The sequence below is a fragment of the Lactuca sativa genome, chromosome 5, assembly GCF_002870075.4.
Source record: "Lactuca sativa cultivar Salinas chromosome 5, Lsat_Salinas_v11, whole genome shotgun sequence".
Lineage (NCBI taxonomy): Eukaryota > Viridiplantae > Streptophyta > Magnoliopsida > Asterales > Asteraceae > Lactuca > Lactuca sativa.
Genome location: NC_056627.2, coordinates 112,988,878 through 113,008,952, shown reverse-complemented (window position 1 = coordinate 113,008,952; position 20,075 = coordinate 112,988,878).

The window sequence follows — 20,075 nt, the reverse complement described above, 5'->3', positions numbered from 1 at the left end:
TAAAATTCGAGTTTCGGGTCGTGCACTACTAAGCCGAATCTTAGAAAAATCATAACTTCCTCATACGAAGTCAGATTTGGGCGGTCTTTTTATCGACGCTCTTAGTTTAACATATTCTACAACTTTTTTTTAGATTGCTAAGGCTAAATCTTGTTCTATCATAAATTTACTATTTACGCTTCTCGGTGCCATGTCGGTTTTGCCGTAAAACTTCGACGGGCCATAACTTCTTTGTTATAACTCGGATTTTGGCGTTCTTTATATGTACGGAAACCTTGTGACATATTCTACAACTTGGTTAAGGTTATTTATTCTAAATAATCTTTTTGTCAAAAAGTCGTTTTCGACCCCTATTGCCTCTAATTTGACTAGCTCGGATCTGCGGGCGTTACACCTCATTCGAGACACTTCGCCAGAGATTGTGCGAAGCCCTAGTGTTGGCCCTTCCGGAGGGAATGGAGGACTTTGTGATATATTGTGACACGTCAATATCGGGACTGGGTGCGGTGCTGATGCAGAGAGGGCATGTGATAGCATACGCATCGAGGCATCTGAAGCCTCATGAGACAAGGTATCCTACTCACGATCTGGAGTTGGGGGCTGTGGTGTTCGCCCTCAAGATATGGCATCACTATGTGTAGAGAGGTGCTTGACATGTCGCAGGTTTAAGGCCGAGCACCAATGTCCACATGGCAAGTTGCAGACGCTTGAGGTTCCCCAGTGGAAGTGGGAACATATTTCCATGGATTTTATCACCAAATTGCCGAGGATTGCGAGAGGCGTCGATGCAATTTGGGTGATCATCGACCAGCTGACAAAGAGCGCTCATTTTCTTGCTATCAGTGAGAGCTCTTCCACAGAGAGGCTGGCAGAGGTGTATGTGAGGGAGGTGGTATCGCGACATAGTGTACCGATCTCGATTGTGTCAGATCGAGATATGCGTTTCACTTCTAGGTTTTGGAAGAACTTCCATGAGGAGTTGGGTACTACGCTGCATTTTAGTACCGCTTACCACCCATATACGGACGGACAGAGTGAGCGTACGATTCAGACGCTCTAAGACATGCTTCGGGCATGTGTATTGGACTTCGGAGGGAGTTGGGACACGTATCTGCCTTTGGCTGAGTTTTCCTATAACAACAGCCATCATTCGAGCATTGGTATGTCTCCCTTTGAGTTATTGTATGGGAGGAGGTGTCGGACTCCCATTTGTTGGGGAGAGGTAGGGCAGCGAGTGATGGGCAACATTGAGATAGTGCTTCAGACGACAGAGCAGATACAACATGTTAGACAGAGATTGCTCAAGGCCCAGAGTCGCCAGAAGAGTTACGCGGATAGGCATCGATCCAAGCTTGAGTTTCAGGTTGGAGATTTTGTACTCCTGAAGGTGTCTCCTTGGAAAGGAGTGATCTGATCCAGGAAAAGGGGCAAGTTGGGGCCCCGGTACATTGGAGCATTTAGGGTGATCGTGAGGGTGGCTAGGGTAGCATATCGATTGGAGCTACCTGCGGAGTTGAGCCAGATTCATGATACCTTCCACGTGTGTCAACTGAGGAAGTGTATAGCCGACGAGTCGGCAGTGGTGCCATTGGAGGATATCTAGGTGCACGCAGGTCTGAATTATGTTGAGAGACCGATCGCGATCTTGGACCGGAAGGGCAAGGTTCTGAGGAACAAGGAGGTGCCACTGGTTCAGGTCCAGTGGCAGCATCGGAGGGGGTCCGAGCTAACTTGGAGTCGGAGTCAAAGATCAGGGAGCAGCATCCGGAGTTATTTCAGCATGAGACTTTGAGGGCGAAGTCTGGTTCTAGTGGGGGAGAATTGTAACATCCCAAAATTAAGGTAAAGCTATTTAACCCTTCTATTTTGTCAAGTTGTCAAGATTGGTCCCTTGAGAGAGTTCTTGTAGAAAATGAGTACGTTGGGCATACTGGGGAGTACGTTGCGCGTACTTATACGCTTAATTTGGACGCGGACTCGCTTGGGTACGCTGGGCATACCCAGGGTTATGCTGGGCGTAACGGGTCCAGATGCAAACCCTAAATGTTTGGCTTGTGCACTATTTAAAGGATGTTAAGGCTCATTTCTTAGCCTCCATATCAGAGATTGAAACCCTAAGAGAGAGCCTTCCATTGCCCTTAGCTTGAGTGTGTGTGTTTTGGATCTAAAAGTGTCTTGGTGTGTTAGTGAAGAAGAAGGAGAAGAGCTTGTAGAGGCTAGGGCTTGAAGTGCAAGTTTGGATCTGAGATCTACAGAGAAAGGAGCTTCATCTAGAGGTACAAAGTTCAAAACTTTCCTCTTTATTTGGTTTGATGATTGCATGGTCCATTTCTACGGTTAAAAGTCCCAAAGGTGGAGACTTTATGAGTGTAATGTACTCCATGGACCTAGATCTGTCCCATTTCAGTGAGATTTGTGTTATAGATCCATAAAGTTTCCATCTTGGTCGTTGTTATTAGGTCATGCTTGAGTTATGAGCTTTCTAGAGTTGGGAAATGAAATGTTATGGGAGTTAGTGACTCTTCCAGCCATGCAAAGGCTTAAAGTCACCAACTTTATGGATTAAGAGGCTTAGAAATGGTCAGATCTAGAAGTTGGACGTGGGTCTTAACTGTTTAAGACCTTAAGAGCTTACAGTCTAAAACCGGGAGTTACGCAGGACGTAATCCCAGTACACGCGGCGTAAGGGGTCGCGCACGCCGTTTCTGTGAGGACGCCGGGTACGCCCAGCGTGCATGTTTGGTACACACAACGTAACCCGGAGAGTTGACTTTTGTTGACTTTTAGGGTTTGGTCAACTTTAGAGTCTTTGAGCCATGAGATGGGTAAAATGGTCTTTTACCCTTCTAAGAGTACTAAGAGAGGGAATAGTCTAGCCTTGAGAGGAGTATTGATTTAGAGTGTTAATTTCATATGATTAGGCAGAGGCTAGACCCGATTTTACAGAGTTCGAGATTACCGAGTTACCCGAGGTGAGTCTTCTCACTATACTTTACCTAGAGTGGTAATTAGAGTCATGTGACAGAGTATTTTGTATGGTTTTGCATGATGTGATTTCTATGTGATTTATGGTATGTATGTTACAGAGTTTTCAGAGTTAGGACTAGAAGGTCCACAGAGTTAGGGCTAGAGGGCCCACAGAGTTATGGGACTGGAGGTCCCACTGAGACACATTGACTAGAGGGTCAAACAGAGTTATAGCCTTGAGTGGCTAATATGTGTTGTGTGTGGTATTTTGGGGAACTCACTAAGCATTTATGCTTACAATGTTGTGTTATGTGTTTCAGGTACTAGTGAGGATCGCGGGAAGGTGTCAGCTTGATCAGTACAAACACGAGGAGCTTTTGCATTTTATGATCTTGGGATGTGATGTTATGAACTGATTATGTGATACAATGATATTTTTATAACAATTATGAATGAAAGTGTGTTTTTAAAATGTGAAAAATTATTTGAAAATTTGGGTGTTACAAGAAATCCATAAACGCTTCTTCTGACTATTTGATCCACACATTTGAGCAATATTCTTCATTCAACATACTTGATACGTGTATGGACCACTCCAAGTCCAACTAACACGAATCTAGACTTCTAACACAACAACTGATACTAATATTGGGTTTGACACCACAAATAATATCAAATGGGTTTGAAAATGCAGCGGAATAAACAACAATGGATTTGACAAGAACAAAATAATGAAAAAGGGATAGATTTGAATATCAAACTAGACCTATAGCTTGAAATTCTGTGAAAACAAGTTAAGACCTATTAACTTGAGTTCAAGATCAATATTAAGAGGCGCGTCCTAATAAGGATCAAATTTTGAATTGTCACAACAACTCGAAATGAACAACAGTTCAATTTTCAATATATTCAAAAACATAATTCTCTCCTTACAAATGAAAGGAAATGACTATATATAGCCTTACAAGATAACGGTTAAAAACTCAAAAGACACTCTAATAACTATGCCAACTAAAGGCTTATTAAAAGCTGAAATAAACACACCACTATTGACCACTAATGATTCATTTGTAACTCCCACTCCACTAATGACCACTAATGATTTATTTTTAACTCCCACTCCATAACTCCATCACATTAATGATTTATTTGTAACTCCCACTCTATAACTCCATCACACTTAACCATCTCCATTATAACTCCAATGCATTAATCTACGTCCATATCAGCTTCCCATGTTACCATGCACACAAATTTTGCCACAACACATGCCATGTTACATTGCCATGTGGCGAGTACCAATTTATCATTATTATAGCTCACATCATCCATACTTATGTCAAGGGATGAGCCCATTACGATCCAAATTGGGTTGGAACTTGAATATTGGGAATCGCAATCCAAATTCATATCATCCCCTCCTACTTCAAAAGGAATTGACCTCAATTCTGCAAGACGAGCATCTTCAAGATATGATGAAAAGAAATCGATCTTCCTCGGCATGGTATTCCAGAAGTATCTCAAAAACATAGAGTCATGTCTGAAACATTCGTCTTGGAAACTCTATGCAAATACAACATTTTGGGCCAAAGGAAATGCCCTTCGAACACTTCCAAAGTCTAGATCATCCCAAAATGACCAGTTAAACCATCACCACATGCTTCTCGTACTAACCATTCATGAATCTGACACCTTAGAACAAAATTTTGTTTCCCATTGAAGAAAAAACAATTTTGCAACACAAAATCTTCTGTGGCACCTTTAGCACATTGTCCAAGATCATCGAAATTACCACCATCAGCATAGTAACTCTCAGTTTTCATAAGAGTACTAAAGCCTTGTTTGTTTCTGATTAACGTCCTTGCTTTGTGAACCTCACCTTTCGAATTCCATTCCCCTTTTGAAACAACAAGGAATAAACTCTTCTCCTGCTTCTCATATAATCTTTGAGATCTAGGCGCTTCAAACAACTGCTTAAAATTCACCAAATATTGTTCCATGCTTTTGTGATACAGCAAGATTTCATCAAGGTATACAATCATGAAATTGAAAAGATAGAAAAGATTTGGCCATATCAACATAGGAGAAACTATCACATGTTTCTTGTTCATTACCAACAACACCATAACAAACTGTTCATAATGATAACTTCCTTTTGTTCGCAATTATGCAATTGTTTCAATTGCAACGATGTAACTTTTCCAATCGTAACGATGTGACCAACTGCAACGATAATGACTTCCTTCTGTTTGAAACGATGTTTCTCCTTGTAATGAACGAGAACAATGTTGGGTTTCCTCCTTCACCAATTTGTCTCGCCTCCATCTACAAATATTCTTCTTTGAATAACTTGAAGAACTTGTTGAATTTATTCCCAACCACGCTCTCCATTTGTGGAACAAAAACCATTTTCGCAACTTGTTATGAACAAGATAAGGACCCTGAAAATTAACTTTGTGAAAATAGAAATGGTTAACAGTAGTCCTTTGAAAGAACGGATCATGGTTTACATTCGTGGATTGATGAATAGCACCTCCTAACATTGTAGCTTCCTAACTTAAGGTACACCACAAAAATAAGAATCCAAACATCATGAACCCCGTCCCATGTGAATACTTGGGACTTGACTCTTCATGTTGATTCACTCCTTTTTTTTCTTTCTGAAAGATGGTTTGTAACAGAATAGACACCATCCTTCTCCGTTCTTTCATCACCAACTTCACTCCATATCTGCTGATGTTCTCGAATAACAAACGAAGAACCAATAAAAACATCAGTTATTTGTAGCCAACACAAAAATTTAGATTCGCCATGCGAAGCAACATTTTGTGTCTGATCGCAACCACCAAGAATATTTCTTTGTGAAACCTCCCTCATATCGTCTTCTGGAGTGTATAACATTCTACCACCATCCAATAATAATTGGCCTTGAAATCTTTGAATCACGAACAAAACTTCACCATCTCAAATCATGCAAAACTTTTTATCAAAAGTAATAGTGAAATACGACAAAATAACAACAGTGATATAAGGGTTCACACAAACGTCACCCTTCGTCTCCTCTGGTGGTCGATCTGTTGGAGTCACATCCTGACACACCATGGGTAAATCAACATTTGGGTCTTCTTGATGCGAAACCTCCATCACTTTTGCATCCTCTTGCACCATAATCACATCTTTTCATTTAATATGCTCCACCTTGATTTCACTCTTTAATATAGTCGAATGCTTCTGGACTTGTTCGTCATCTATGGGATACATTGTTGTAGACGTGATGGACTCTTGGAATTTCTTTCTTGGTTCAACCAAAACTACCTCCTTCTCAAAAAAAATTGTTCACATCAACAAAATTATTTTCTTCCACGATTGCCTTCACAGTTTCAAGAATTTTGACCTTGGATTTATCTCCTTCTTCAACTTCTTCAACGAACTCATCCATTGCTTTAGTCCTATCGTCTATAATCATGAAATTAGTTTCTTCAATAATTACTTCAATAATTTCGTCTTAAAGAACGAAATTAACCTCTTCCACCTTGACTTCTTCCACCCTAACATCAACAACATTAGCTTGGTCATCAAAGGTTTGTGAAGTTTCAAATACCATAACCGTGTCAACAGCCGAGGCTTTGTACTCTTCTTCTTCCTCTTTGATCATAACTGCCTTCGTAAATATCTCCACCCTTCTTTTGAAATTAACATCCTCAAAGGTCATTGGCGCATACCTCTCTCGGAGTTTTCGTTTCAGAGATTCCCAGGAAGAAAGCTTTCCGTTTCCTTCACGGGTTCTTTTTTCCTTCAACTTTTCATACCACAATTCAGCTTCTCCTCTCAACCTTAGAATGACATATTTGCAACTCCATTCATCATCCACACATTTGAACTGAAAAACTCTTTCCGTCTCCTTCTCCCAATCCAAATATTTTTCTGGATTGAATCCTCCAATGAATTTAGGCAATTCATTTATCTTCAACTCCCCCACATTCCTTGGCTGCTCACGCCTAGGTTTCCTTCTACTTGATTCTTTGGATACATATTTCATAGCTTCACGAAGAACACGAAGAAAATTCGGATCATCCTAATCCATTATAACTGAATTCGTGATAACACTTGGCATATTTTATTTCTTCTTCAGTAACAGCAACAACAGATTTTGACAAGAACTTAACAACAACAAATCAGCAACACTCGACAATAACCTCTTTTTTACTAAACAAGAAATCAACAACACCCAATCAGAACTGAGCTCTGATACCACTTATGATACGTGTACGGACCACTCCAAGTCCAACTAACAACTGATACTAATATTGGGTTTGACACCACAAATAATATCAAATGGGGTTGAAAAAGCAGCGGAATAAACAACAATGGATTTGACAAGAACAAAATTATGAAAAGGGATAGATTTGAATATCAAACTAGACCTATAGCTTGAAATTATGTGAGACCAAGTTAAGACCTATTAACTTGAGTTCAAGATCAATATTAAGAGGCGCGTCCTAATAAGGATCAAATTTTGAATTATCACAACAACTCGGAATGAACAACAGTTCAATTTTCAGTATATTCAAAAACATAATTCTCTCCTTACAAATGAAAGGAAATGACTATATATAGCCTTACAAGATAACGGTTAAAAACTCAAAAGACACTCTAATAACTATGCCAACTAAAGGCTTATTAAAAGCTGAAATAAACACACCACTAATGACCACTAATGATTTATTTGTAACTCCCACTCCACTAATGACCACTAATGATTTATTTTTAACTCCCACTCCATAACTCCATCACATTAATGATTTATTTGTAACTCCCACTCTATAACTCCATCACACTTAACCATCTCCATTATAACTCCCATGCATTAATCTACGTCCATATTAGCTTCCCATGTTACCATGCACACAAATTTTGCCACAACACATGCCATGTGGCGAGTACCAATTTATCATTATTATAGCTCACATCATCCATACTTATGTCAAGGGATGAGCCCATTATGATCCAAGTTGGGTTGGAACTTGAATATTGATAATTGCAATGGAACTCACTAAGCATTTATGCTTACAGTATTGTGTTATGTGTTTCAGGTACCAGTGAGGATCGCGGGAAGGCGTCGGCTTGATCAGTACAAACATGAGTAGCTTTTGCATTTTATGATCTTGGGATGTGATGTTATGAACTGATTATGTGATACAATGATATTTTTATAACAATTATGAATGAAAGTGTGTTTTTAAAATGTGAAAAATTATTTGAAAATTTAGGTGTTACGAGAAATCCATAAACGCTTCTTCTGACTATTTGATCCACGCATTTGAGCAATATTCTTCATTCAACATACTTTTAAACTACTTCTAGGTTAACATTTGTACCAAATTTGTTCCAAGTATTTGCTTATCATATCCCACCAAAAATGGGCTTCTCTTTAAAGTTAATTTGTTGCACTTTATCTTCCACGGTAAACTTGATCATTCGAAGCATCTTTTATGTATGAGTAAGCCACATCAACGCCACCACCATGCCATCTATCCCTGTAAACTCACAGTCAACCACCTTGATTTCAAAAGTAATACCCTTTGGGGATCCTAGCTCTCGGTCTCCACTATCATTACCATTCAAAATTTTGAAGACTAAAGGTTGGTCTCAAAGTCCTTTGAGTGCAACCTCTATCTGTAGACCAACAGTTGTAGGAAACACTTCTCGAAGTACTCTTGCAACTTCCTCCATAATAATATCTTGTAGATTTAGTGGTTGTTTAGTTGGTTCTTTATTTCTCGGTCTATGCAACGAGTTTTATGATCCAACCTAACCTCCTGGCGAATCATCTTTACCTTGAGTACTTCTATAGTTCTATTATCCACCACCTCTTTTCATTACATAGAATTTAGTTCATCGAGAATGCCTTTTAGAGTATTCAATTTGAAAAGGTAACATATAACAAGAATTTAAAATTTGTATTGACACTTCTAAATTCTCATACAAGTGTTTGCAATGACTCTCCTAAAGCAAGGATAAGTCCTAGTGTCACCTCTCATGGTTCAAGTCTAGGAATCTACACTACAAATTCCTAGTTCACTTAAAGCAAAACTCGAATACCAACATGTAACACCCACCTACTTAATGCAAAGTACAACAAAAAAAAATTTAATTTTCAAACCATAAAACGACTAGGTGTAATTTTATATTAACATGTAGCATGCAAGTATTTATCACAAGATCTTATTTGTAAAAAAAACATCCAAGGATTAAGTCGGTATTACAATTCTTCTACGAAAAAAATGAAAAACTATACATTTGACTTGAAGTTCTTCGATTTCTTAACTACTACTTTACCCATATTAGGGTTAATAATCCTGAAGGGCATTACAACATAAAATGGTTTAATTTATGCAATCTTAAGGAATAACCTAATCAATACACACCTATAATATCAAAAATAATAAGTTATACAGATAAATCAACCACATCATAAACATGACTATGTAATGCATTTCAAGAATTATAGATTCTCCAATCCTTCCATTTCATGCGTTCTAGATGGTTCCGAGCCATTAGGAATTACCATGAATTCATTCAACTATCATTAGCCATGGTTTTTGACCAAAGGTCTTACCATTACCATTTAACAACAAGTAACTATGATTTACAGCTACAAAGACTTCCCATTTATAATACACCAACAACCAATTATGGTTTATGGCCAAAATGTTAATCATTATAATACACCAACAACCAATTATGGTTTATGACCATAAATCTTTACAATTATGCACCATTCCTTCATATTTATCTTTTGCACATAGTCACGTAACAACATGTCAACATGCCAATAAACAAGGAAGGAAGCATGGTTACTAACCTTATCATATTGTATGCAGATGGGTTCTCGATTATTGGAGTTCATTATCACCTTTTGTCTCTAAAGTTGTTAAAACAAAACATCATGGTTAAGTATCTAAACTCAACAACACAACAAGCATGTTAAGATATTTAACTTCATAACATTCCCTAACCATCTTCGTTGTCAATTAAGCCCTTACATGACTTGAGCTTTAACTTGCTAGTTCATATCTTTAAATTTTCATGAACTAAAGCTTTAATTTACTTGAGTTAGTAAGAAAACAAGCTTATTTCCAAGTTCCTAACAAATTAGCCCAAATTAAGGTTTGATTTACAAATTTTCAAATCATCACAATACTAACTCCATTTATTTTTGATGGTCCTTAGCTATATATATTAAGGTTCTCCTTATACAAGTTAGAGCTAAGATATTCTTAATGAAATTAGAGAGTTTACTTTTGTTTCATTTGATAAAAATTAAATCTTGAATTCTCTCTTGATTCTTCTTTGTTGGCTTCATTTTGATGTTCATATATTTATGGACGTTCTCCCATGCCTCTAGAAGATTTTGGGTATATTTGAGGTGTTTTTTGAGATAATAAGAGTTGACTTAAGCGTTTATCATGCTTAACAAACTTTAACACAATTACATAGTCCATGTAAATAAAAGAATGTCCGTGTTTTTCTAAAACTTAGCCATCTTAGCAATGTACTTTGACCACACACTCTTTAAGACTTCGAAAACATTACACGGGCTGTGTGTAAACCATAGTTTGTGTAATCCGTAAATCCGCTTATTTGGGAAATGTACTTTTCACTAGCTTGAACCTGACTCAACTCCAAACATAAAATTTGATTGATACACATGCATTTTAGGGACTTACAATTGGAATCAGAGCCAAGTTGTATCAGTCAATTTTGTCAGATGTGGGGCATTATTTGATCTTATTTTCAAAATATTCTTGCGTTTTTGGATAGATCTCTGAAAAATAGGAGGGGGGTTGTTCTTCGTGTTTTTCATAAAAAAGAGTTTTTGATCGAGTTTTGGAGCTTCAAAGTCGAAACCTACGAGGGTGTGGTGGAGTTTGCGGCCAACGGCTAGGGTTTCAGAGTTCACGACCGGAGTTTACGGCCGGAAACTGTTCACGGTCGCCGGAGGTTTGTGGCCAGCGTTTAAGGTTCGGCAACTTGCGGCTCGGCTCGGCTTGGTGGGATAGGCTCGGTGATCGGCTAAGGAAATCAGATCAGTAGCCGCGCTTCATTTAAAAAAAAAGGGAGGAGCGAAATTGTCGACGACCGGAAGCGAACCCGTGTCTCCCATTCTTCCTTCTTCAACGCCTTACCAGTTGAACCAACCTAAATCTTCTTTCATTACTCCCGAATTTCATTGATAAAGATTCACTTTCGCATCTACTTTCGAAATTTGACACTTTTAACCCCAAAACTCAATTTTTTTTTTTAATTTTAAATTCCTTTTTTAATCCAAAATAAAAAAAATTAAAATTAATAATAATAATAATAATAATAATAATAATAATAATAATAATATGATAATAAAAAAAATTTATTTGTGACTTTTATTTTTGATTTTTTATTTTGACTTTGACTTCCAAGTTTGACCTTTGACTTTAAACTTTGACTTTTTTGTTCAACTTTTAAACTTTCAAATTTAGCTTTTCGGTTTGACTTTTAAGTTTGACTTTTCAAGTTTGAGTTTTGAGTTTAACTTTTTAAATTTGACTTTTAAGGTTGACTTTTGAGATTTATAATCAAAGGGTTTGACTTTTAAGTTTGATTTTGGTTTTTAGTTGTGCTTTTTAATTGATTTTAAGGTCTACGAGGGAGATGAAAACATGAAAGAGAGTCGTCAGGATATGTTAAGACAAAGTTTCAACATTTTCAATTATATCCCTGGAGAAACCCTCGAAACTCAGTTGCAACGATTTACTACACTCGCTACTGAGATAAATATAGCCGGGATCTTCTTGACTAAGTCCGAGATAAACAAAAAGCTGCTAAATTCACTTCCGAAATCGTAGGATATGAACGTGGCTACATCAAGAAGACAAAAGATCTCAATCATCTTAGTCCTGCTGATGTAATTCAAGAACTTGATGCTTTGAAGTGTAGAAAAACAATGAGTTCTGAATACATTCCGGTCACTGAAGTTACATGTACTCCAGCTTGTGAAACTACGATTAAATTTCTTCGGGACCAAATTGAGTTATTAAAAAGAGAAGTTGAGGACGTGAGATATGAAGGATATTAACTCAGGAAAGGACAGAAACCTTTGAAGGCTGAATTAGAAGCAAAAATCAAAGACTTTAGGAAGCTTCAGGAAGAGTATAGCAACAAGTGTGAAAATTATGACTATATTAAGAGACAACTTGCTGCTGTAACTGAAGAACTTGACACTTTGAAAATTAAGTGTGGAAAAACAAATGTTAGTTTTAAAAATTATACTGCGTCAAGTCAGACAGTCGAGTCCTTATTTGAAACCCAATTAAAATTCAAAGATAATCAAAACAAGGGTCTAGGGTATGATAGAGTTCCTCCACCTTTCAAGCATAACTACACATCCATCCCTATGACACAGGAAGAAATTGACAGGGAGGCACATCTTCGATATGGAAAACCAGCTGGGTTTGTGTCAGGAGGTATTCAGGTAGAAAATACTAATGTTTCTACTTCATGTGCAGGTAAAGTAGCAGAAGATGAGAACAAGGAGAGCACTATTGAACAAACCAATGACTCTTTGAACTCAGAATTTGTTGCTTCGAATTCTGTTAGTCCTAACAAACCTGCTGTTGAGAAATACAGGCCACCGATTCCAGTGAAACAGAGTGCCTCCTGCAATTGTGCATGTGGGAAAAATTAGAGACAATGCAAGGATACGCCACTAGGGGCAGGAAGAAACAACTTCACAGTGAAGAAAAAGACATGTTTTCACTGTGGAACACCTGGACACATTTCCTGAAACTGTCCAAATCACGCATATGTTCCCTACTGCGCACAAGGATGAAAAAACGTGCCAAGTGGGAGATACTTCAAAAGAAATCCTTCCAGGTCACGTTTAGACAATGGTGACTGGAACGCGCACAAGGCCAAAAATCCGAATCCCAAAGGCAAGAAGGGAATGCCGGCCAAGAAGCCCAATCCAAGAGATGCTCCAGTGAAGCCAAGACTGGTTAGGTCAAATTCATCTCAGCAGTCGACTTCAAGTTCCAAAGCAAGTGCCGAGGCACCCATCGGATCGAACAAGAAATGGGTTAAACCCGAATATATATGGGTACCAAAGGTGAAAACTCCCAAATCTTGTAATGACTCTAATATTTCATCACCTTCTGTTTGTGATAAACAGGATATGTCATGGGAGAGAGTACCCTGCAAGGATGAAAAAGGTCGACCTAATTTCAAAATGGACTGGGTTCCAAAGACCAATTAATCCCGCTCTGTGTCGGAGCAGCTATGGAGGCATATCATCAGACTTCGGTTTGTTGGTAGTGGTTGTTCCAAGCATATGATAGGAGACATCTCTCAACTGTACAACATTCATACCTTTGTTGAGAGTATGTGTCCTTTTGCGGGAAAGGAAGAAAGGAAGAGATCACAAATGGGGTTAGTGCTTAATGATATGAAGAATTTTCGGATCTGTTATGAGATTATGCTTGCTGTTCTCAGACCTTCTGAATGCAGATTCAATCGGTGAATTACGGTTTGCATTTTCTTCTCTATACTAAGGAGTTTTTCTTAAGCTGATTTGCTTTAAAGACTAATTTTTGTTTTAGCATAGTGTAAATTTGCGCATTTACTTTCGTTTCTCTCCTATACACAAATTTAGGGGGACAAAATAAAAACAAATCAAAATTTAGAAAATTTTAAAAAATCCAAAAACATTAGAAAATCAGAAAACCATAAATGTGGTGTTAATGGAATGTGCTTGCGGGAGATGTTTTGGGAAATGAAATTAGCAAGTGATAACGGGCAATCTGAATCGGCGTAACATACCCAAAGTTGAAGGGTCTACGCTCTGTGTTCGATGCGCTGGTAGGCACGAAAGATTTTAAATGGACTTGATTAGGAAAAGTTGAACCTAATGAATTTAAGGACTTGACAAACTTTGACCTAGTTAGATCTATTTAACCTGATTTCACGAAGCTCGGATAGGTTGAGTAGGGAGATATACATGGGAATCTACCGGTCACATTAATTAACCCGTATCTAGAATTGTGGTTTCACTTTTACTCGAGCGGATTCTGTCCTTAATTCCGGTTGGATGGGGCGACTGGTAAATTCCGATAAATTAGGTCTGTAGAAAATCGTTTTCTTTCTTTCTATCTGTTAGTCATATGTTGTCTCCTTTGTGTGACTTCCAATCCGACCTGGTACACAACATATGCAACTCTATTTCTCTGCAGGCTATATATATGAAATTCCTCTCATCTGTTAGCCATATGTTGTCTCATTTGCGTGACTTCTAATCTGACCTGGTACACAGCATATGCAACCTTCTACTTCTCAACCCCTCTGAAACAATAAGTAATAGAATTCTGAATCTATCCTCTCTCTGAATGATTGTTTGCTCACCCGGTGTAAGGAGTACTCTCGAAGTTCTTGATGGCTGGGGCATATCAGGAAGCGGGAAACACGTTCTAGTACACTTAAAAATTGAACATATACAGATTGTCTGTAGATCTCGCTGCTCGATTTAGGTGGACAACAATATCCCTGGTTGTAGTCAGTTAAATGGTCATAAGAAAAATCTATTTAAGAATTAGGGCCAATCATGATAATAAAGTTATAATTAGATATATGCATGTATCATGTCATTGGTAAATTGTCGAAAATTGTCACAAATTTTTCGTGTTTAAGTGCCACAATACTGGCGATCGACCAAACAAATACGTGAAGATAGAAGGTACCGAGAAGCGGATAAAGGCTGTCTAAAAACTTTGATCCCAAATCACTCTTAAAGTTAGATATCATTCTATTTTAGTTAAGTTTGTTCATAGTTTTCTTCTAATTTAAATATCAGGGGAGAATTAATATATATATATATATATATATATATATATATATATATAATAAATAAAAAATAAAAATAAAAAATAAAAAAAAATCAGAAAATTCAAAATAAAAAATAGTGTTATTTCTTGTTCAGAAAAATAAAAAATCCAAAAATATTTTTGTTTCTGTTTTAATTTGTGTGGTAAGTTTTCTTTTAGTTTTGTTTTGTCTTGAAAAGTGATTTCATGTGAAGATGAAACTCATGGAGTTTGTGTCGAAGATTTATGAGCCAAGGCTTCGTCCGTGAGCATCGAAGAATTCTCATTCGAAGGAGCAAGAAATGAAGATTATTCTTTCAACATTTAATCTTTCAACCCCAGAAGCAAGGTGAAGCTGAAATTGAAGATTATGTGACGGATTGCATTGAAGCCTCCTCAATCAGTCTACTACTATCTTAAACCTGCTGAAGCGATCCAGAGGATTATTTCTCTCTGATGTTCTCTCTGAAGATTCTCAAGCTGAAAGTGCCATCTTTCAAAATCAGTACAAGAAGCCTCCTCACCCAATGTGCGTTCAATGCCAAATTCTGAAGAAAACTTCAAGTGCTCAAGATGAAGTCATTCATTGAAGATTCATATGTTCATCTTGAAGCCGTGAAGTCATCGAAGATTAAAGCTAAAGCCAAAGCTCCCATTGAAGATTAACAAGAAAAGCCAGCTACTTTTTAGGGGGAGCTTGTTGGTTCAATTAAGAAAAGAAAGTTATAAACCAAGGGGGAGATTGTTGGGTCAAAAATATGGTTTATACTTTACTTTTCTAGAAAAATATATTTTTGTGTCTTGGACCGTAAACAACTTGGTATTTACGGCCGTAAGGTATTTACGGCTGTGTTTATGGCCGTAAGGTATTTACGGTTGTGTTTATGGCCGTAAACCCATTTACGGCCCATGTTCCCTAGTATATATATATATATATATATGTGTGTGTGTGTGTGTGTGTGTTAGGGTTGAGGAGTAGAGATTGATGAATGAGAGAATAGAGTTTACGGCCAGAGAGCATTTTTTTGTGTGAATCTTTTGTATCTGGAACTTTAATTCTAATAAGTTCATACAGAGATTCATATTATTCTTCTTCTCATTCTCTTCTATTTGATCTGACATCATCCGTTTGATTGGGATTCCGCACCATCAAACGGATCTGATTGATACACATGCATTTTAGGGACTTACAATTTATAGTATGAGCTACTAGGGTTTCACCTTTAACCCTAATTGAACTACTTAGGCCCTAAGAAATCCAAGATCCTCCTAGATACTAGGCTTGGACGATTTTATGGTCTCCTAACCCTAAAATCCGTCCACCCTTATATCCATAAGGATACATAGCCCAAAACACAACTATCACACATTTGATAGTTTATGCCCCTTTATTCAATTAACCTCTTTAAGTCACCAAATTAATTCTCAATTAATATATATGACTTATATTAATCAATTAACATTATTATTCTTTTAGTATATTATTCTCATAATATATTAACAATAATATCTTTTCTCTCTTAACAAATCATCCTGTCAAGTTGCTATGGTGAAGGCAACCCAAAAGGACCATGCATAACCAGGTCAAGTACTTACCAAATATAGTTATAGCCTTAGACACTAATCCAACAGTCTCCCACTTGGATAATTCTAGTAACTATATATGCAACCACAATCCGATTAGCAATCGTAGCTCTCAAAGACGCTGTTAAACTCTGATCTTATCAGTATCCTGTCCTTTAGATAAGGGATCGTACAGTCCTCTATTTAGATATTATGTGGACAATCTCATGGAACTTATTGTCCAGCAGTTGGTTTCTCGATCTCAGATTCATTTGACATAGAACTTAATTGAGCACATCAATTTAGTCCTGACCGGGCCCGGCACATAAGTCAAATCAAATCATCAAGCGGCCCTGATATCGCTTTACCCTCTTAGAATAAAAGTAACAGATAAACTTTGACTTATAGGCACTTATTATTTACTAATCAATCATACACAATAATGCGTTTTATGGCATCAATTTACTGATGTGGTTTCGCATTATCAATGCACAACCAATTAATAAACACTGAACCATATATCTTGGTTTTAAGACCATATGATATTATCGTCTTGCGATCACTTGTGTCACATTCCATAAAGTGATTCCAGCAAGCGCGGGTTTTATTCCAATGCTCAAAACATAAGCACTCATGAACGTTGTAGCAAACTTTTGCTATGTCTAATACATTTTAGACAATCTACATACCAATTCATGACAATCTTCATTCATACCTACTTCCAACATATGAACGATTGTGGACCATTCGAATAATTCGATTATTCTTAATAACTCAATTATTCAGGAAGTCAAAACATGCAAAGTGAAACAATAGTTAAACAATTAACATAAGACAGTAGCTTTACTTATAAATAATACTCCTTTATTTAATCATCAAATGTCAATTACATTTATCTATTACATGTTTCCAAAACTATATAACCTAAACTAATATCGTCTTTCAGCCCAATGCTCCTAGCGTGCTGCAAATGCTTAACCCTGCTCAGTCCCTTTGTAAGCGGATCTGCTGGGTTATCCTCAGACGATACCCTCTTTACTACGATGTGTCCTTCTGCTACTAGATGTCTAATAAAGTGATATTTTCTGTCGATATGTCGAGATCTACCATGATCCCTTGGTTCCTTGGTCAAGGCAACCGCTCCTTCATTATCACAGAAAATTTCCATAGGCTCCTTTATGGTAGGCACAACTCCAAGATCACTAATGAAGTTCTTTAACTTCATCGCCTACTTTTACGCTTTGCTCGCTGCAATGTACTCTGATTCGCACGTCGAATCAGCTACAGTTTCTTGTTTGGAACTTTTCCAAGTCACTTCTCCTCCATTAAGGGTAAAGACCCAGCCCGACTGCGAACGGTAGTTGTCCCTGTCGGTCTGGAAGCTGGCATCACTATACCCTCACACTTTTAAGTCATCACTCCCTCCGAGGACTAAAAACCATTCCTTGGTCCTCCGAAGGTACCTAAGTATATTCTTGACCGCAATCCAATGAGCTCTGCCAGGTTTCCCTTGATATCTACTGACCATGCTCAAAGCAAAGGCCACATCAGGGTGAGTACAAGTCATAGCGTACATGATTGAGCCAACTGTGGAAGCGTAGGGTACTCGGCTCATCTCAGCTATCTCAGCTTCTGTACTCGGACTTTGAGTCTTACTCAATTTGGCATTACTCTATATCGGTAGTTCTCCTTTCTTTGAGTTTTCCATACTAAAACGTTTTAGTACTTTATCCAAGTAAGTATTCTGACTAAGTCATATTAGTCTCTTACTTCGTTCTCTCACTATCCTTATTACCAAAATATAGAAAGCCTCTCCGAGGTCCTTCATAGCGAAGAACTTCCCGAGCCAAGACTTAACCTCCTGCAAAGTCGGGACATCGTTTCCTATGAGCAGTATGTCATCAACATACAAAACGAGGAAGCTAACTATACTCCTACTGGCCTTGACATATACACGTGATTCATCTTCACTTCGTACAAATCCAAACTATTTGCCTTTCTCATCGAAGCAAAGATTCTATCTGCGAGATGCTTGCTTAAGTCCATAAATGGACTTCTCAAGCTTGCACATTCTATTGGGATGCTTCGGATCGACAAAACCTTCTGGCTGAGCCATGTAAACATCCTCAACCAACTTCCCATTGAGGAAAGCAATCTTGACATCCATTTGCCATATCTCATAATCATGAAATGCAACAATGGCTAGCATCACCCTAATAGACTTTATCTTAGCAACTGGCGAGAAGGTCTCATCATAGTCAACTCCGAGAGTTTGAGTAAAGCCCTTTGCCACCAATCGTGCCTTATATGTGTGCACATTTCCATCCACATCAGTCTTCTTCTTGAAGATCCATTTGCACCCTACCGTCTTACGTCCGGGCACATTGTCAACTAAATTCCAAACTTGGTTGTCATACATGGACTGAATCTCGTTGTCTATCGCCTCTTTCCATTTTACAGACTCTAGGCCTGCCATGGCTTCCTTATAGCTATTAGATTCATCTAGATTTATTAGTGTACCATCACTAATATACGTGTCCCCTTCGGTAGTAATATGAAAACAATAAAACTGGGGTTGAACTCTAACTCTTTCGGAACGTCTAAGAGGTAAGGACTCTTCAATCGGTTCAACCGGAGTTTCCTCCTCGGGTTAAGCGCCAGCGTTAGAGGTTCCTTCATCGCTCGATTCTTCAATCTCTTCAAGATCGATTCGCCTCCCACTGTCCCCTTGGCTTGTGAGTTCTAGTTCTCAGAAAACCCCTCTCCTCGCAACGAATACAACATTGTCACTCGGTCTATAGAAGAGATATCCAAAGGATTTCTGTGGGTAGCCGATGAAAGTACACCACTCACTACGATGTTCGAGCTTGTCGTGAGTTTCTCGTCTTACGAAAACTTCACAGCCCCAAACCTTGATATGTGCCAACGAGGGAGCTTTCCCTGTCCACATCTCGTGAGGTGTTTTGGCAACCTTCTTTGTAGGGACTCGGTTATGGATATGGGCGGCAGTCTCTAATGAATACCCCCAGAATGAGATAGGTAGTGAAGCACGACTCATCATAGAACGGACCATGTCTAACAGGGTTCGATTATGCTTTTCTGCCACACCATTCAACTGCGGTGTCCTAGGTGGCGTCAATTGCGAAACTATTTCGCATTCCTTAAGATAGTCGTGGAATTCAAGACTTAGGTACTCTCCTCCTCGATCAGATCGAAGCATCTTGATTTTCCTGCCCAATTGATTCTCCACTTCATGCTTGAACTCTTTGAACTTTTCAAGCGTTCCTGACTTGTGCTTGATTAAGTAAATATACCCATACCTACTATAATCATTGGTGAAAGTCACGTAGAAGCGGTTCCCATCCTTTGTGGTGGATCTAAAGGGTCCACACACGTCGGTGTATATGAGATCCAATAAACCCTCACCCCTCTCACAAGTGCCAGTGAAGGGTGACTTGGTCATCTTTCCAAGTAAACAAGATTCGTACGTGTCATCTTCCCTAAGGTCGAACGACTCCAACACTCCATCCTTTTTGGAGTTGGGCTATGCGCTTCTTGCTGACATGTCCAAGACGACAATGCCACAAGGATGCTTTATTCATACTATTGGAAGAATCCATACACAACACATCATTTCCTAGGTTATCTACAATC